Here is a 19,635-nt window from a genome sequence, read left to right on the forward strand (position 1 = left end):
CTTAGCATCTGGATCAATGCATGGAACTATAACATTGTGGCCATTGCAAAGACTGTTGTGAGAGGAGCAGATCTGGCAGCCCAATGTTCCAGGGTCTCAGTGTTTCAGACGTGACAGAGAAGGAAATAAAGGAGGTGGGAGGAGTTGCATATCTAATCAGGGAGAATGTCACAGCTGAAACAGAAAGGGCAACTGGAAGGATCATCGATCGAGTCAATATTGGTAGAGCTCAAAAATAAGAAAGATGCATTGAAGATATTATTTTAGTGTTGGCCATGAAAATAATGGATGCAATTTGACCCATTTTTTGGTATTCTTTTACATTTTTTTTTATTACTGCCGTCTCCCTTGGATATCGCTCTGATCCCTTTAACTGGCTGGCAGACCAGGAGAGGCCAATCGCGAGTATCATTGGTAACAGCTGGGTCCAATTATTTGATATTGGTTGGCCACTTGACCTGGTCAGCCGACTCCCTATAAAACCCGGCATTCCAGCCAGAGAGGAGAATAAGAGAGAAGAATCAGACAAGAAATACTACAGAAAGCAGAAGAAAGAAGGGAGTGAGGAAGGGAGATAAGATGGAGCACCACCCTGCAGCTGTGATTCCCTGTCGCAGGTTCAATAGACAATAGACAATAGGTGCAAGAGTAGGCCATTCGGCCCTTCGAGCCAGCACCGCCATTCAATGTGATCATGGCTGATCATTCTCAATCAGTACCCCGTTCCTGCTTTCTCCCCATACCCCCTGACTCCGCTATCCTTAAGAGCTCTATCTAGCTCTCTCTTGAATGTATTCAGAGAATTGGCCTCCACTGCCCTCTGAGGCAGAGAATTCCACAGATTCACAACTCTCTGATTAAAAAAGTTTTTCCTCATCTCCGTTCTAAATGGCCTACCCCTTATTCTTAAACTGTGGCCCCTGGTTCTGGACTCCCCCAACATTGGGAACATGTTTCCTGCCTCTAACGTGTCCAACCCCTTAATAATCTTATACGTTTCGATAAGATCCCCTCTCATCCTTCGAGTGAGACTGAGTCACTGAGATAAACCCTGAGGCCAAGACTAAGTGGGTTAGGACACACACACAGGCACATGCACACATGGACGCACACACACGGACACACACAGATGTGCACATGCACGCGCACCTCCTCATGCGAAAACCAGGGCTGAGCTGCTGGGACAAGCCCCGGATCACCAGCGTCATCGCGCATTCGCTCTGACGGTGGGATAGCACCTTTGGGCGGTTCTGGACTTTCTTACCTCTGCAAATGAAATATATCACTTGAGTTCACTCCACTGCGAGTATCGGTGTAGTCACTACCAAACCCAGTGTCACCCCCAATGCCACATTTCATATAAGTGGTGTTTTTTTCATTTATTTTTGTAATTTTTCACTTGCAAATTGGAATAACTAGGAAAGTGTAAAAAGAAAACTTAGTCTCAAGAAAGTGGAGGAAAAAAAAGTAACAGTTGAGGCGAAACTGAAGGCATCAAAAAAAGAAAATACCTCTGCACGACGCAAAGGTGGCTGGGGATGATTCAGTGAATGGCTTTGAAATACATGATCCTCTGTGATATGATTAAATAGGATATCCACTCTACCGATAAATCCTGGGATGGAGAGGAATTTTAGCTTCAATGGACTGGTTGAGGCAGGATTGGATGTAAAATAAAGATCTAAAACCTGATATCAAGCAGGCCACTTTTAGTAGTTATAATATAATATAATATATGCAGCCTAGTGTGGGAAGAACGTGTCCCCTGTTGTCTCAGGTGCAGGTCTACTCTTAAAATTCTTTAATGTGGTCGCATGCCTCCATATTAACATAAATCTCAAGGAAGTTAGTGTTTTCCAATCTAGTGATTGATTGTCAGCAGGTTTAGGAAACAAAGTCAGATCCAAAAGATATGAGTATTTACAGCAGTACTCTTGAGCCACAAGCAGAAGGGAGAAGTTCCACTATGAGTATTTACAGCAGTACTCTTGAGCCACAAGCAGAAGGGAGAAGTTCCACTATGAGTATTTACAGCAGTACTCTTGAGCCACAAGCAGAAGGGAGAAGTTCCACTATGAGTATTTACAGCAGTACTCTTGAGCCACAAGCAGAAGGGAAAAGTTCCCCTACCAGCAAGGTATCCATTTTACAGTCCTCGCTAATGGATCCTATCCAATCTCTTCCTTTTCCCAACCTCAAGACTCTTCAAATTTCCACTTGTAAGAGTGAGACTCTCTAACATGGAGAAAGGAACATGGGAATTACTGGAAGTTTAGTGCTATCAATTTAAATTTACTATCGGAGATACCTGAAAATAGGTGGATGTGCAAGGAATGGATGGATATGGATCATCTGCAGGAAGATGAGAGCTGTTTAGCCTGCCAACATATTCGGCACAGAAATTGTGGGCCGAAGGGCCAGTTCTTATGCTGTACTTTTCTATGTTCTGTTTAAAGCTGAGTCTCTGGGAATTAAGGAAGTTCCCTTCTTTTAATTCATTCAATTCTGTCATTTGATACACAGGGCATTTCAAAGATTGGTATTGAATTTGGTTTATTATTGTCACATGTATCGAGATACAGTGAAAAGCTTTTGATGGCATGCTATCCAATGTATCTGCTGAGTTACTTCTGCATTTTGTGTCTATCTTCGGTGTAAATCAGCATCTGCAGTTCCTTCCAACAATTAGAAATGTTTATATTGTTCGTCACGGTTCAATCCGTCTGTAAAGTGAGTTCAACTATTACAAGATGCAGAAACAGGAGTTCAGTTTTCTTCACGTGATGGGTACTTGGGCCTTCCTCTGGGCACTATGCCCCAGAGATGTGAATGGCTAAAACATTTTCAAAGGTGCAACCTTGTCAAAGGGACCCAAGCAACAGCTTATTTAATGTGCGATTTAGCACGGCTGTGAGCTCAAGAGAATGAGCTCTCAACTTCCACCCAAAGGTTGATGTAGGGTGAATGAAGGGTCATTCGCACTTAAATCTTTAAAGTATTTGGTGACTCTTTCACCTCGGCTGAGAGAAAATGCTTAATTTGTGCAAGTGTCAAAGTGGTCAATTGCCAATTGATCCCTAGGGGGAAAAGCCTTCCTGGAACTTGGATACATCACAGATTTGTGTGGCAACTGCTCCCCCCAAGACCGCAAACAATTGCAACCAGATGGGAATGTAGCCCAGTCCATCACACAATCCACCCTCCTCCCGCCCTCTCCCCACCCTCATCCCTCTCAATTCACTTTGTCTTCACTTCACGCTGCTCCCAGAAAGCAGCTAACATAATCCAACACTGATCACACTATCTTCATTCTCTCTTCTCCACTCTCCCGAAGGGCAGAAGATACAAAAGCTTGAAAGCAAACTTTTGATCAGTCCTCTCATATGGCAGAGTGAACTGTGAAGAGGATGCTATGAGGATGCAGGGTGACTTGGACAGGTTGCGTGAGTGGGCAGGCAGTATAATAATGTGGATAAATATGAGGTTATCCACTTTGGTGGCAAGAACAGGAAGGCAGATTATTATCTGAATGGTTTCAGGTTAGGAAAAGAGGAAGTACAATGAGACCAGTTACTGAAAGTAAGCATGCAGGTACAGCAGGCAGTGAAGAAAGCTAATGGCATGTTGCCTTCATAACAAGAGGAGTTGAGTATCAGAGCAAAGAGGTCCTTCTGCAGTTGTACAGGGCCCTGGTGTGACTGCACCTGGAGTATTGTGTGCAATTTTGATCTCCTAATTTGAGGAAGGGCATTCTTGCTATTGACGGAGTGCAGCGTAGGTTCACGAGGTTAATTCCCGGGATGCGGGGACTGGGCTTGTATTCCTTGAAATTTAGAAGGATGAGAGGGGATCTTATAGAAACATATAAAATTATTAAGGGATTGGACAGGCTAGATGCAGGAAACATGTTGGGGGAGTCCAGAACCAGGGGGCCCAGTTTAAGAATAAGGGGTAAGCCATTTAGAACAGAGATCAGGAAAAAACGTTTTCACCCAGTTTAGGAATGTAAACAGTGTGTGTGTGTGTGTGTGTGTGTGTGTGTGTGTGTGTGTGTGTGTGTGTGCGTGCGTGCGTGCGTGCGTGCGTGCGTGCGTGCTTGTCTCTCTCTCTCTCTCTCTCCTGGTACAGTACTGGAATATATTGAAAATGACTTGTGTGAATCAAATTACAATGTAGAATTCTCTGCCTCAAAAGGCAGTGGAGGCCAATTCACAGGTGAGGTAAATAGTAGCTCAGGACTGCTCTTTGGTTCAGTTGCTTGATAACAGATAGGAAGAAACTGCCCCTCAATCTGGAGGTGTGCATTCTCACACTTCTGTAGCTCTTGCCTGATGGTGGAAGGGAGAAGAGGTTGTGACTAGGGTGATTATGCCGAGGCAACGTGGTGTAAATGGAGTCAATGAAAGAAAGGTTGGTTTGTGTGATGGTCTGGGCTGCATCCACAGTTGTCTATAATTTCTCTCGGTCTTGAATGGAGCTGTTCCCAAACCATGCTGTGATGCATCCCGATAAAATGCTTTCTACAGTGCATCTATAGAAGTTGGTGAGAGTTGGTGGGGACATGACGGACTTCCTAAGCCTTCTAAGGAAGTAGAGATGTTGATGTGCTTGCTTGGCCATTACTTCAATATGGGTGGTCCAGAACAAGTTTTACTCCTAGTTCTTTTGTCTTGCTGGCATTGAGAGAAAGAACATGAATATATTGGCCTAGTAGTTTAAAGGGGCATGACTAAAATCCACATTTTTCTTTCAAAACTGCACAAAAATGAATGTCCTGCATTATGAAATGACAAATATCCATGTTCAAACTTAAACTTCCAATTAATGAGAAGTTCCCATATTTGATATTCAGCTTTTCTCTTTTTCTGTACTGTAACCAATTATTTGTCAACGTTTCATTGACTTCCTGTGGCGTTCAACCATGTAGCTTCCAGAAATCTGATTGCCAATTTCAGTTGTCAAAATTGAAGTGGTTTGTGCAGTGGAGCTCATTCATTGCGGACTGAGTTACAGCTGTCAAATTTATTTCAATAGACAATAGGTGCAGGAGTAGGCCATTCAGCTCCTCAAGTCCAGATCTGACTGCCAACTGACCCAAGTACTTCAGGGCAAATGATTTATGTTTAGATTTAGGTTTATTATTGTCACGGTAGAGTTGCTGCTTTACAGCGAATGCAGCGCCGGAGACTCAGGTTCGATCCTGACTACGGGTGCTGCACTGTAAGGAGTTTGTACGTTCTCCCCGTGACCTGCGTGGGTTTTCTCCGAGATCTTCGGTTTCCTCCCACACTCCAAAGACGTACAGGTATGTAGGTTAATTGGCTGGGTAAATGTAAAAATTGTCCCTAGTGGGTGTAGGATAGTGTTAATGTACGGGGATCGCTGGGCGGCACGGACTTGGAGGGCCGAAAAGGCCTGTTTCCGGCTGTATAGATATGATATGATATGATAAAAGCTTTGTTTTTGCATGCTGTCTCATCAACTCAGATAATATTATACATAAATACAATCAATCCAAACTCAAACTCAATCCAAAGTGCAATGGATAGAGTGAACGGAATGACACAAAGTGCATGGAGGACAAAGTAAATGCATTCAAAGGGGGCCAGAATGTCAGTGTGAAAGACCACTCTACTATCCGCCTAAACTATCCTAACGCTTATACCTGATACAAAACTACAGTCGCAAGAGACACTGCCCTGTGATTAATATCATGTACATCAGTTAAGCAGCATTAAAATTATGCCTACTAATTCAATGTACTAACCACTCGTATCTCATCTTTCCATTGTGTCAGTGGAGTCATTAACATCCTAATTAGGTGGGATAACAGTTCTGTTAAGATCCATGAATTTTGAACAAATGCATTAGACATTCAAACACTAACATCACTTTAGACAATTTCAGGGCCTGTAGTTTTCTTCAGTTGTGCAGTCATTGAAATCTACAAAATGAGCACATTCGGAGCTGGTTTACCTGAACTTCCCGTTGGAAACTGATGTGGCTGTACAACACCGAATAATTTTCTGCTAAAAGCCAGTCAAATATTTTCAGTCCAGCCGATTTTCAGCTATTCATTATAGGCTCCTGCCATCAAGCAGAGGAAGGTTATTGTCTTCCCATGTCCCGTAGAGAAGGGTGTGCCTGCCAGAAGGTGTAAGTGACTAAAAGGCACTCAAGCTCTCACTTAAAAGGCTCAGGTATGGCGAGTCCGAAACTTGCTGGTTGTAGAAGAAGTTTATTGCAGCCGCAATATTCGAATACAGAGTTAAACAACAAGGTAAAGGACAACCATCACAAACTTACTGTCTTCTTGGAAGACTTCGCCGAACTAACTAAATCGGGCGCCAAACGCGCACATGACATCGCTGGCCAATCAGCGATGTCGCTCCCTGGACCAATCCCCATGGTCGCGTTCCCACGTGACCTCGCTGGCCAATCCGAGGGTTCGACGACCTGGACCATTCTCTATGGTCGCTACATGACCCCCCCCAGAACCCGAGGTGCGGAACCTAGCAGGGAGCCGGATTTCACGACCATAACGAGTACGGAGAGGGACAGCCTGAACCACAGGAGCCGGGGGTTCCGGACTTGGCGAAACAGCCGGAACGGGAGGTTCTGGAGGAACTACCGGAACGGGGGGTCCTGGAGGAGCTGCCGGAACGGGAGGTCCTGGAGGAACTGTCGGAACGGGGGGTCCTGGACTGAGCGGAACTAACGGAGGTCGGCCTCTCCTAGGGGTTTGACCGACCAGGACTGGTTGATCCGGATCCAAATGGGCAGGTTTGAGCCGGGACACCGAGACGAGCTCACTCTTGCCGCACATGTCTAAGGTGAAGGTAGCCGTTCCCTTTCGCAAAACCCGGAACGGCCCTTGATAGACCCTCTGCAACGGGGCGCGATGGGAATCTTTTCGGAGAAAAACGAACTCACAGTCCTTCAGGGAAGGCGGTTCATGTACCATGGGACACCCATGACGTGAAGTCGGAACTGGAGCCAGGGAGCCCACCCGTTCCCGGAGAGACGCTAACACTGATGGGACTGTAGGCAGCTGGTCTGAAGGGTCCGGAAACAGATCTCCGGGTACTCGAAGTGTCGAGCCATATACTAGCTCTGCGGACGACGCACCGAGATCTAGCTTGGGAGCAGTCCGGATGCCCAGCAGAACCCAAGGGAGCTGGTCTACCCAGTCCGGGCCTTCAAGCCTTGCACTGAGGGACGCCTTAAGTTGGCGGTGGAACCTTTCTACGAGTCCATTAGCCTGGGGGTGATATGCAGTCGTGGGTTGTAACTTGGACCCGTACAGTTCTGCAAGCGCGGCCCAGAGGGACGAAGTGAACTGTGGCCCTCTGTCAGTGGTAATAACTGCCGGGACCCCGAAACGAGCTACCCAATGAAGGGCCAAAGTCCTAGCACAAGACGCTGACGAAATATCAAACAATGGGAAAGCCTCTGGCCACCGGGTGAACCGATCCACCACCGTGAGGAGGTGGGTGTAGCCCCGGGAGGAAGGCAAGGGCCCGACCAAATCCACGTGGATGTGGAAAAAACGAACAGCCGGGACCTCGAAATCCTGTATGGGGGGCTGGACGTGGCGCTGGACTTTAGCGGTCTGACAGGGCACGCAGGAACGTGCCCACCCCGCTACCTGTTTCCGTAGGCCATGCCAGACAAACCTCGCTGCTACCAAGGCAGAGGTGGAGCGGATGGACGGGTGCGCCAGCCCATGAATGGCATCGAAAACCCGGCGCTGAAGGGAGGGCGGTACTACCGGCCTGGGACGGGGAAGAGAAACATCGCACCAGACTTTTGTGCCCGCCGACCCACAAGCTACCTGGGCCAACTTCAATCCCGAAGTGGTGGACCGGTAAGCCGAAACGGTATCCGCCAGAAGCTGTGCCTCCGCAAGCTCCTGGGGATCCACTTCGCAGTCCACCGCCGAAATAGGGGAAAAAGCAGGTCTAGACAGGGCGTCAGCAACGGCATTAAGCTTACCCGCGACATGACGGACATCGGTGGTAAATTCGGAGATAGCAGTCAGGTGCCGCTGCTGGCGGGCCGACCATGGGTCAGACAATTTCAAAAAAGCAAATGTTAATGGTTTGTGGTCCGTAAAGGCCACAAATGGGCGGCCCTCGAGGAAGTACCTAAAATGACGAACAGCTAAATAGAGAGCCAGAAGCTCTCGGTCAAATGCGTTATACTTCAGCTCGGCCGAATTTAGTTGCCGGCTGAAAAACGCTAAAGGCTGCCAACGGCCACCGACCTGCTGCTCCAGAACCCCGCCCACCGCCACGTCAGAGGCGTCAACCGTCAGGGCCGTGGGGGCGGAGGGGCTCGGGTGGACCAACATGGTGGCGTCTGCCAAGGCTGCCTTAGCTGCTGTAAAAGCCGACTCTGCGGTCGGGGACCATATCAACTCTACCGGATTCCCTGCAAGGCATTGGAACAGTGGGCGCATGACTCGCGCAGCTGCCGGAACGAACCTATGGTAGAAATTAACCATGCCTACGAACTCCTGTAGCCCTTTTACTGTGGTGGGCCTGGGAAATGCCCGGATAGCCTCCACCTTCTCGGGCAAAGGGGAGGCGCCGGCAGGGGTAATTCTGTGCCCTAGAAAATCAAGAGCAGGAAGGCCGAATTGACATTTGGAGGGTTGGATAATGAGCCCGTGGTCTTGGAGCCGCTGGAACACGGTCCGCAAGTGGGCCTGGTGTTCCTGCACTGAGGGGCTGGCGACCAGGATATCGTCTAAATAAATAAACAAAAAGGGTAAACCCCGGCCCACGCGGTCCATCAGTCGCTGGAAAGCCTGTGCCGCGTTCTTTAAACCGAAAGGCATACGCAACCATTCAAACAACCCGAACGGAGTAATTGTTGCTGTTTTCTGTATGTCCTCCGGTCGCACCGGAATCTGATGGTATCCTCGCACCAAATCGATTTTGGAAAACACCACCGCTCCTTCCAGCCCAGATGAAAAATCCTGTAGGTGCGGTATGGGGTAGCGATCAGCCGTGGTGACAGCATTGAGACGCCGATAATCGCCACATGGTCTCCACCCCCCAGATGCCTTGGAGACCATATGTAACGGCGAGGCCCACGGGCTGTCAGACTGACGGACAATTCCCATTTCCTCCATTTTCCTGAACTCCGCCCGTGCCACCACCAGTTTGTCTGGCGGTAGTCTCCTGGCCCGAGCGAAAACGGGAGGGCCTTCGGTGCGGATGTGATGGACCACGCCGTGCTTGGCCGAAGGCGTGTCAAAACGTTGGATGAGCAGCTCTGGAAACTCTGCCAGAATCGCAGCATACGAGTCGGGGGCCGCGACGACGGCCTGGACAGTAGGGCTGGGCGAGGAGGCGATTGTCGGAGCGACGTGCTCATCTTCGGCGGAGGGTCGGAGGTCGTTACCGCGGACATCAGGAACCAGTGAAAAAGCCCAGAGAAAATCTGCGCCCAGGATCGCTTGTTTGACATCGGCTATGATGATCGGCCATTCGTACGTGCGGAGGCCTAACACAAGGGACATCTTCCGTGTACCGAAAGTGCGAATTGGGCTGCCATTAACCGCGATGAGGGTGGGACCTGTCTTACCCGATCTTGTTTCGAGGTCGGTCGGCGGCACTATGCTGACGATGGCTCCCGTGTCTACCAAAAATTCTGTGTCCGTGAATCGATCATGGACATAGAGGCGCCGGTTCTGGCCAATCGTAACTGCCCCTATGTACGATCGGCCGAGGCATTTCCCGCGAAGGTACAAGGCAAACGGCAGTTGCGGGATTCGTTACCCCATCGTAGGTGATAATAGCACCAGCCGCGCTTGTGCGGATCTTTTTGGCGGGCTTTCGGAGAATTGGCGGGAGATGTGGCGCCATCTTGCCGTCGCTGTGGCGTGGTCACTGATGTCGAGACCTTGTTGATCGAACCACTTGCCTTGTTTTTTGCCGCTATGAGCGCGTCCGCTTTCGCTGCATATGCTTCGGGGTCCTTAAAAGAACAATCCGTGAGCAGCAGTCGGACATCCTCGGGAAGTTTCTCGCGGAATGCCTGTTCGAACATAGGGCAGTCCGTATGCTCACCGGCTAGCATCATCATTTCGGACATGAGGACGGAAGGCAGTTGGTCTCCAAGATCCGGTAGGTGCAGAAGTCTTGCCGCACCACCAAGCTTATTAAACCCGAAGATTCGCAGTAATACTTTCTTCATGGCCTCATACTTGTTTTCCGCAGGTGGATCCACGATGAACCGCATCACGCGCTTGGTTGTGTCCGGCGATAGGGCGCTGACGAGGTAGTAGTACATCGTGGATTCGTCCGACACCTTCTTTATATGAAATTGAGCTTCGGTGTGGATAAACCAAGCTTGCGGTGCGTGCGTCCAAAACAACGGAAGATGAACGCTTGCCGCGCTTGACTCCGGTGTGCCCGGCGCGGTCATCGTCAACGAGGCATCGGGTTCCTGTTTAGTCGGTGATCGTCCAGATCACGTCGGGGTCACCAATATGGCGAGTCCGAAACTTGCTGGTTGTAGAAGAAGTTTATTGCAGCCGCAATATTCGAATACAGAGTTAAACAACAAGGTAAAGGACAACCATCACAAACTTACTGTCTTCTTGGAAGACTTCGCCGAACTAACTAAATCGGGCGCCAAACGCGCACATGACATCGCTGGCCAATCAGCGATGTCGCTCTCTGGACCAATCCCCATGGTCGCGTTCCCACGTGACCTCGCTGGCCAATCCGAGGGTTCGACGACCTGGACCATTCTCTATGGTCGCTACACAGGCACCATAATGGGTTGTCATGTTTTGTACTAAAAATCATAGTCTGTGCATCAGTGTGAAAAGCAATTTCAACATTCAATTACTGTCATGTTTTACTGCATTACAGAAATTGTTGTATCCCTGGCTCAGAGCTTTGAGGAGAATGATATGCATAGAGTCATAGTTGTACACACAAAGAAACATGCCCTCCAGCCTACCTAGACCATGCCAACCTTTTGCCCACCTGCACTAATCTCACTTGCCTGCATTAAGGTTGTATCCCTCTATGCTTTCTTAAATCCCAGACTTAATCTGACCAAGTGAAAGCTTTAAAGCAATTTTTGTATATGTTTATGAGTTACAGGTGGTTCTGCTATAATGCGTCTTTCTATAATAGAAATTGGATATAACACGATTGATGAATTAATGAACATTTATTTTAAGTGCGTGATTTTGATCGGGAACTCGAGAAACATTTAAAGTTACTTTGGAAATCGGCAAACAGAAAAGTAGCTGTCTTGGGGAACAAAAAACTGTTTCCATGTAGCCTCCCCCAAGTAATCAGACACCAATATCTCTCTTCAGAACACAGCTGCCACTTTCACCATGGGAAGGTATTTAAAATTGATAAGCAATCTCTTCCAATGACACTTGTGCAATGATACTCTGTGGAACAATGTAACATGCAGCCTTTACTTTTTTTAGTTTGTAGAAGCAGGTATAAAAAATTTAAAGCTTTATTTTTCACAAATATGTTTGTTATTGTGAGTCTGCAGCTCTCTAGCCATTATTCCCATTTTCTCCCATTGGGGAGGAATTTGTTTAGCCAGAGGGTGGTGGATCAGAGGGATTTGTTTAGCCCGAGGGTGGTAAATCAGAGGAATTTGTTTAGCCAGAGGGTGGTGAATCTGTGGAATTCATTGTCACAGGTGGCTGTGAAGGGCAAGTCATTGGGTATTTTCAAAGCATAAACTTCCTCCCTTCATACCTGCCTCCGCTACTACCCCTGGTTCCAGATACCCACCATTCTCTGTGTAAAGAAACTTACCCCGCAAATCTCCTTTAAACTTTGCTCCTTTCATCCTAAAGCTATGCTTCAATGTTTTTGGTCCACTTTTTAAATCTTCACTTCAGAAGGCCATTTATCAAGAAATCTGGCTATATAATCCTTTCTCTCATTTATGGACTATACTGAGAAAAGCCTTCTACTTTTCATGTGAGATGATGAATTGAAGATTACATTCTGCTAGATGTAAAAGATTCCATTGTAATTTACAAAAAATAAAAATCGCCCAATCAACCAATCAATTGTTATCACCAAACCAAATAAACCAAATGATCTGGTTGTAAAGCTACTGACAGTATGGACTCTTGCCATTGTCCTTCCATGTTTCCTATACAACTGACAATGTCACTTCAGGTATTTCACATTTAGGCACTGTGGTACAGTGGAAGATGCTGCATTGACATAAAGTATTTCTTGCCTATCTTTAGAATAGAATGTTATTGGGAGCCAATACCTTTCAAGGAACAACAGAAGAAATCTGTCAAAAAATGAAACTGGTGAGACATGACAAGCAGCAAGAAATCATAAAAAGACAAATTAACAAGAAAGCCCGGGAACATTGGACGCATGGAGTTTTGCACATTGAAGTTTTCTGCAAATCGGTAAGTTGCTTTCCTTTGGTGGCAGTGAAAGAGGAACGATAAAATAAGGCAGTAAATGATAGCAGAATTTTCAAACCAATTGTCATGTTTAAGTATACCTTCCTTCCAATGGGTTGATCAAATGCATTAAGATGTTTTTGCAACTTTAAATTTCATATAAATTACATTATTGTTTGTAAAATGTAATCAAGGTTAAGGTTTGATCTGTGGCACACAAATGTTCTCATGGGTATTCTATTCCTTGTTGTGGATGGGATCGCACACAAAAGCACAACCAACAGATCACACAGTGTGACATGGAAAGGTTTGAGACAGTCTTGATTATTACAGGAGGCAGCATTAGTTTGATAAGCAATGAAATCTGTGCCTGCACAAGTTGTGTCATAAATGTTGATGGATATTTAAATGTGTTCCAGTAACAGAACTGATTGCAATGGTAAAATTAGAGACCTTGCTGTATTATTAGTTAAATGTTATGAACTATGCTCTGCGACTTGAATGAATACTGCATATTTGCCATTATTTATGATGGCTTAATTTAGACTTTTGAATTTTAATAATCAGCAAACAATGATTTGGTGGCAGACACTGAGCAACATTGAGTTTAAACATTTATATACGTTGTCTTTGTTTCTTTGAGCACTTAATCAATGTTTTATCATGAGAAATTGGGAATGAATTGCACAAAGATACTGAAAGACCATATCCCATTCTGCCAGTTGTACTGTATGTATGAAATGATGTTAAATATTTATGCTAACGCTTCAAATTTTATCAGAGTATTAGGGACTTTTACATAGCCTCAAAACGTAGCAGTGTGTTTTATTTTAAATTGATGTCTTGGACTGATGTAGTCACCTAACACACAGATCAATGATTTCTTATATAGAAGCTTGATCCCAAGATACAAATTGCTGGCGTAAATCAGCAGGTCAGGCAGCATCACTGGAGAAAAGGAGTAGGTGACGTTTCGGGTCGGAACCCCGACTCAGACTGAAAATAGAGGTGGGGGTGGGGGGGATAGTGGGGGGAAATATGATGCAGGCGAAAAAAATGCCAGAACAAATCCGGACCGGCAACAGATGATCTCAGGAGGGGTGAAGCCCATAATTCGACTGTTCATGTTGTTGAGGAGAAAAAGACGCTTGCAGCCTTTTTACTGGTGATTTTTTGCGTCCACAAAGGTAGATGATATTTGTGCTGGAAGTGAATTGCTGGGTTAAATTTTCATCTTTCCTGTGCCTGGGCAGTAATTTGAAGGAATGAAGGCCTCTCTTTTATCAAGTACGCACAAATTTCAATTCATTGATTTCCATTTGTTGAATTCCATTGGGTTCTGCCAAAAGTGAGAGAACCTTTGTCTCCCTTGTCTGCAGTGGCAGATGGACCCCTCACCCATGTCTCCTCTGTTTCCTGCAGTTCTGTTCTCCCCCTCTCCCCGCTGCTCGATTGTAATCATGTATAGTTTTTCTGCTGACCGGTTAGCATATAACAAAAAGTTTTTCACTACACCTGTACACGTGACAATAAACGAAACAAAACTAAAATCTTGCCCGCTGCCTTCTAGTCTCAACATTGAGCAGCTCTTTTTCAGCTTTACATCCCTAAAAACTTATGCACAATCTTTCATTTGTGGCAGACTAAAACACTCCACTAATCGAGAAGGGGGCAGAATCAGTGTGCGGCCCCATATTTTTCACCCTTACTATCGCCAGCTCTGTCGCTTCGTGAAAATGCGGTGTCATTTTTTAATATATCAAAAAATACTTTATTCCAGAAATAAATATTTACAAAACATGTTCCTTTCAAAACTCCATCCGACATTCCCGGTGTCATTGACGAGCCATCTGTCCTCCGCCAGTTGCTTCTGCGCTTATAAGCAGCAGCAAGAGCCTGAAGGACACATGGTTGGAATAACTTGCGGGACAGAATGAGGCCATTCAGCCCCTCGTATCCATGCTGCTTCAGAAAGAGATCGGCCGTCTAGTATCAGCCTGTTGTCACCTATAGCGCCTATATAAGCCAGTTTTCAGCAGCTGGCCTCCGTCATGACAATTTGATCTGATTACTGCACAAGCAGTTATGTTTATGTCTTCCAACATCCAACCACAAATGACATCATGGTCAATGTGTGAATGAGACCTTGCACAGACCGCATTCACGTAATGATTAAAATGTAATAGAAACACTCTCTGAAGCCATGGGGATATAAGGAACTGCAGATGTTGGTTTACAAAAAAAGACACAAACTGCTGGAGTAACTCGGGCAGCATCTCTGGAGGACATGGATAGGTGACGTTTCCAGTCGGCACCCTTCTTCGGTCTCTGAAGACATATCTTGCTGCTTTTACTGCCAGTTTACTTGCTGTTGTAATCCTCTTATAGTCATGGTGTTTCTGAAATCATGCTTGACCTTGTTCTAGCTCGATAGAGCCTCTTTGGACTGAAGTGGTCGTTGCTTCCTGAAATCTAAGCCTTACGGTGGAGCAGTTGAAGGCTACAGCCTTTCGAGTTTGGAAGAATTAAGGCTGACTTTACCCAGAAATATAAGACCCTAAGGGAACTATTGGGTAGATGCCAAGATGTTCTTACTCATGGGAGTTACAAACAAAGGAACAAAATAAGGGCTGGTTGTTTAGAGCTGAGGTGCAGAGAAGTTCCTTCTCTCAGAGGGGAGGGAATCTTTGGAATTCTTTGTCCTTGCGGGTGGCGGAGGCTGGATTGTTCGTTACATTTAAGGTCGAGATGGATGAATATTTGAAAGATTGACGAATTGAAGATTAAGGAGAACTGGTATGGAAGAGACGTAAAGGGTAACACAGAACAGCCATGATCATACTGAATGGCAAGGCAAAGCTGGAGGGGCCTGTTAGCCTACTCCTGTTCTTATTTTCTGCTGTGCTTGCTATGCTACATGGTAACCTAACCCAATGTTTATCATGGGGAAAGGCCAGGAAGGTATGGACATTCAGGCATTCAGCCAGAGAAAAGTTTTCATCCCTGCCAGATGCAACCAGAAAAGAGGCGGTATAGTGGCGCAGAAGTGGCATAGTGGTGCAGCAGTAGAGCTGCTGACTCACAATAATACAGATCCAGGTTCAATCTTGACCCTGGGTGCTGCTTGTGTGGTGTTTGCATGTTCTCCCTGTGACCATGAGGGTTTCCTCCGGGTGCTCCGGTTTCCTCCTCTCCCCCAAAGTCGTGCAGGTTTGTAGGTCAATTGGTCTCTATGAATTGCTCCTAGAGTGCAGGGTATGGATGAGAAACTGGGATAATATAGAATTAGTGTGAATAGATGGTCACCGTCGACATGGTGGGCTGAATGACATGTTTCAATGCTGTGGAGTCAACAACGTGGAAGCGTATGCGTGCAGTTAAAGAGAAAGCTCACGTTTAAACGAACAGGGCAGGGGGATGGAAACTTATGCAAGGAGACAGAGGAACATAAAACGAGGACAGAGGCAAAAGGTAAAAGGGAGAAAAGAAAAACAAACCTGAAAGCTCTGTGCCTTAATGCGAGGAGCATTCGTAATAAGGTGGATGAATTGAATGTGCAGTTAGTAGTTAAGGAATATGATATAGTTGGAATTACGGAGACATGGCTCCAGGGTGACCAAGGCTGGGAGATAAACATGCAGGGGTATTCGATATTCAGGAAAGATAGACAGAAAGGAAGAGGAGGTGGTGTGGCATTGCTAGTTAGAGAGGAGATTAGGACAATAGCAAGGAGAGACATTTACTTGGATGATGTAGCATTGGTATGGGTAGAACTGCGAAATAGCCAAGGGCAGAAAATGCTTGTTGTAGTTGTAAACAGACCACCAAGCAGCAGTATTTATTCACAAAATGCTGGAGTAACTCAGCAGGTCAGACCTGCTGTACCAGCATTTGTATTTGTACCAGCTGTAGTTGTAGTTATTTTCTTACACCAAGCAGCAGTAGGGAGGTTGGGGATAGCATCAAGCAGGAAATTAGGGATACGTGTAGCAACGGTACTATGGGTGACATTAATCAATAAATAGATTGGGCCAACCAAATTGGTAGCAGCGCTGAGGAGGAGGATTTCCTGCAATGTTTACGGGATGGTTTTTTAAACCAACATGTAGAAGAACCGACTAGAGGACAGGCCATCCTAGACTGGGTATTGTGTAATGAGATAGGATTAGTTAGCAAATTGTTGTGCAAAGCCCCTTGGGCAACAGTGACCAAAATATGGTGGAATTGTTTGCATAAGGAAGGAAGGTGACACGGTTAATTCAGAGACTAGGGTCCACAACTTAAAGAAAGGAGACTTTGAAGGTATGAGATGGGAATCGGCTAGGGTAGACGGGCAAATTATACTTAAAAGGTTGACGGTGGAGATGCAATGGCAAAGATTTAAAGACCGCATGGATGAACTCAAAATATTGTTCATCCCTGTCTGGCGAAATAACAAAACGGGGAAGGCGGCTCAACCGTGGCTAACGAGCGAAATCAAGGATAGTGTTAAATCCAAGGAAAAGGCATATAAATTGGCCAGAGGAAGCAGCAACCCGGAGGACTGGGAGAAATTTAGAACTCAACAGACAAGGACAAAGGGGTTAATTAAGAGGGGGGAAAAAGAGCATGAAAGAAAGCTTGCGGGGAATATAAAAACTGACTGTAAAAGCTTCTTTAGACATGTAAAAAGGAAAGGATTAATGAAGACAAATGTAGGTCCCTTACAATCAGAGACAGGTGAATTTATAATGTGAAACAAGGAAATGGCAGAACAGTTAAACAAGTACTTTGGTTCTGCCTTCACTAAGGAAGACACAAACAATCTTCCCGAAATACTAGGTGACTGAGGATTAGTCAGGATATGGTGATAGGTAAACTGTTGGGACTGAAGGCAGATAAATCCCCAGGGCCTGATGGTCTGCATCCCAGAATTATCTCAAGGAAGTGGCCCTAGAAATCGTGGATGCATCGGTGATCATTTTCCAATGTTCTCTCGACTCTGGATCAGTTCCTGTGGACTGGAGGGTAGCTAATGTAACTCCACTTTTTATGAAAGGAGGGAGAGAGAAAACGGGGAATTATCGACCAGTTAGCCTGACATCGATAGTGGGGAAGATGCTTGAGTCATTTATTAAAGATGTTATAGCAGCGCATTTGGAAAGTGACAGGATTGGTCAATGTCAGCATGGATTTATGAAGGGGAAATCATGCTTGACTAATCTTCTGGAATATTTTGAGGATGTAACAAGTAGAATGGATAAGGGAGAGCCAGTGGATGTAGTGTATCTGGACTATCAAAAAGCCTTTGACAAGGTCCCACACAAGAGAATAGTGTACAAAATTAGAGCACATGGTATTGGGGATCGGGTATTGACATGGATAGAGAACTGGTTGGCAGGCAGGAAGAAAAGAGTACGAATTAACGGTTCCTTTTCAGAATGGTAGGTTGTGACTAGTGGGGTGTCGCAAAGCTCGGTGCTGGGACCCCAGTTATTTACAATATATATTAATGATTTAGATGAGTGAATTAAATGTGACATCTCCAAGTTTGCAGATGACACAAAGCTGGGTGGCAGTGTGAGCTGTGATGAGGAGGCTATGAGGCTGCAGGGTGACTTGGATTGGTTGGGTGAGTGGGCAGATGTATGGCAGATGCAGTATAATATGGATAAATGTGAGGTTATCCACTTTGGTGGCAAGAACAGGAAGGCAGATTATTATCTGAATTGTGTCAGATTAGGAAAAGGGGAGGTGCAATGAGACCTGGGTGTGCTTGTACATCAGTCACAGAAAGTAAGCCTGCAGGTGAAGAAAGCTAATGGCATGTTGGCCTTCAGTGCAAGAGGATTTGAGTTTAGGAGCAAGGAGGTCCTACTGGAGTTGTACAGGGCCCTGGTGAGACTGTACCTGGAGTATTGTGTGCAATTTTGGTCTCCTAATTTGAGGAAATTAGGAGACCAATTTTCTATTGGGAGGCGCTATTGAGGGAGTGCTATTATTGCTATTGAGGGAGTGCAATGTAGGTTCACCAGTTAATTCCCGGGATGGCGGGACTGACATATGATGAAAGAATGGGTCGAATGGACTTGTATTCATTGGAATTTAGAAGGATGAGAGGGGATCTTACAGAAACATGTAAAATTCTTAAAGGATTGGACAGGCTAGATGCAGGAAAAATGTTCCCGATGTTGGGGGAGTCCAGAACCAGGGGTCACAGTTTAAGAATAAGGGGTAGGCCATTTAGGACTGAGATGAGGAAAAACTTCTTCACCCAGAGAGTTGTGAATCTGTGGAATTCTCTGCCACAGAAGGCAGTGGAGGCCATTTCACTGGATGTTTTCAAGAGAGAGTTAGATTTAGCTCTTAGGGCTAAAGAAATCAAGGGATATGGGGAGAAAGCAGGAACGGGGTACTGATTTTAAATGATCAGCCATGATCACATTGATTGGTGGTGCTGGCTCGAAGGGCCAAGTGGCCTACTCCACCTCTATGTATCTCTAAACTAAACTAAAAGCATTGAACCACTATTGGCTTTGTACTACTATGGTTGCTCCATGTACATTGATTTTGCACCATCACGATCTAGTTTATTATTCAGGAAACACACATGGGAGATTCCATTACAACTGGCCCTGAATCTTTGACACTCGCTGGAATTTAGAAGATTGAGGGGGGATCTTATAGAAACTTACAAAATTCTTAAGGGGTTGGACAGGCTAGATGCAGGAAGATTGTTCCCGATGTTGGGGAAGTCCAGAACAAGGGGTGACAGTTTAAGAATAAGGGGTAGGCCATTTAGGACTGAGATGAGGCTTTCTTCACTGCCTGCAGTACACACGCACGCATGCGCACACACACACACACACACACACACACACACGTCTCGACCTGAAACGTCACCCATTCCTTCTCTCCAGAAATGCTGCCCATCCCGCTGTTGCTCCAGCATGTTGTGTCTATCTCAAGTCTATGTCATTCAGAACTTATTTGGAGGTTGTAGAGTTTAATAGCATGATAGCTGCAGGGAAGAAACTCTTCCTGAACCTGAATGATACAGTTTTCAGGCTCCTATATCTTCCTGATGGCAGGAGTGAAATGAGTGTGTGGCAAGGGTCGTGTGTATCTCTGATGATGTTGGCCGTCTTCTTGAGGCAATGACTCCTGTAAGCAGGGGAGGGTCAGTACCCATGATAGACTCCACTTTTTTCAGTCTTCAGGGGCTTTGA

This window comes from Rhinoraja longicauda, chromosome 3 (genome assembly GCF_053455715.1).
Source record: "Rhinoraja longicauda isolate Sanriku21f chromosome 3, sRhiLon1.1, whole genome shotgun sequence".
Taxonomy (NCBI): domain Eukaryota; kingdom Metazoa; phylum Chordata; class Chondrichthyes; order Rajiformes; family Arhynchobatidae; genus Rhinoraja; species Rhinoraja longicauda.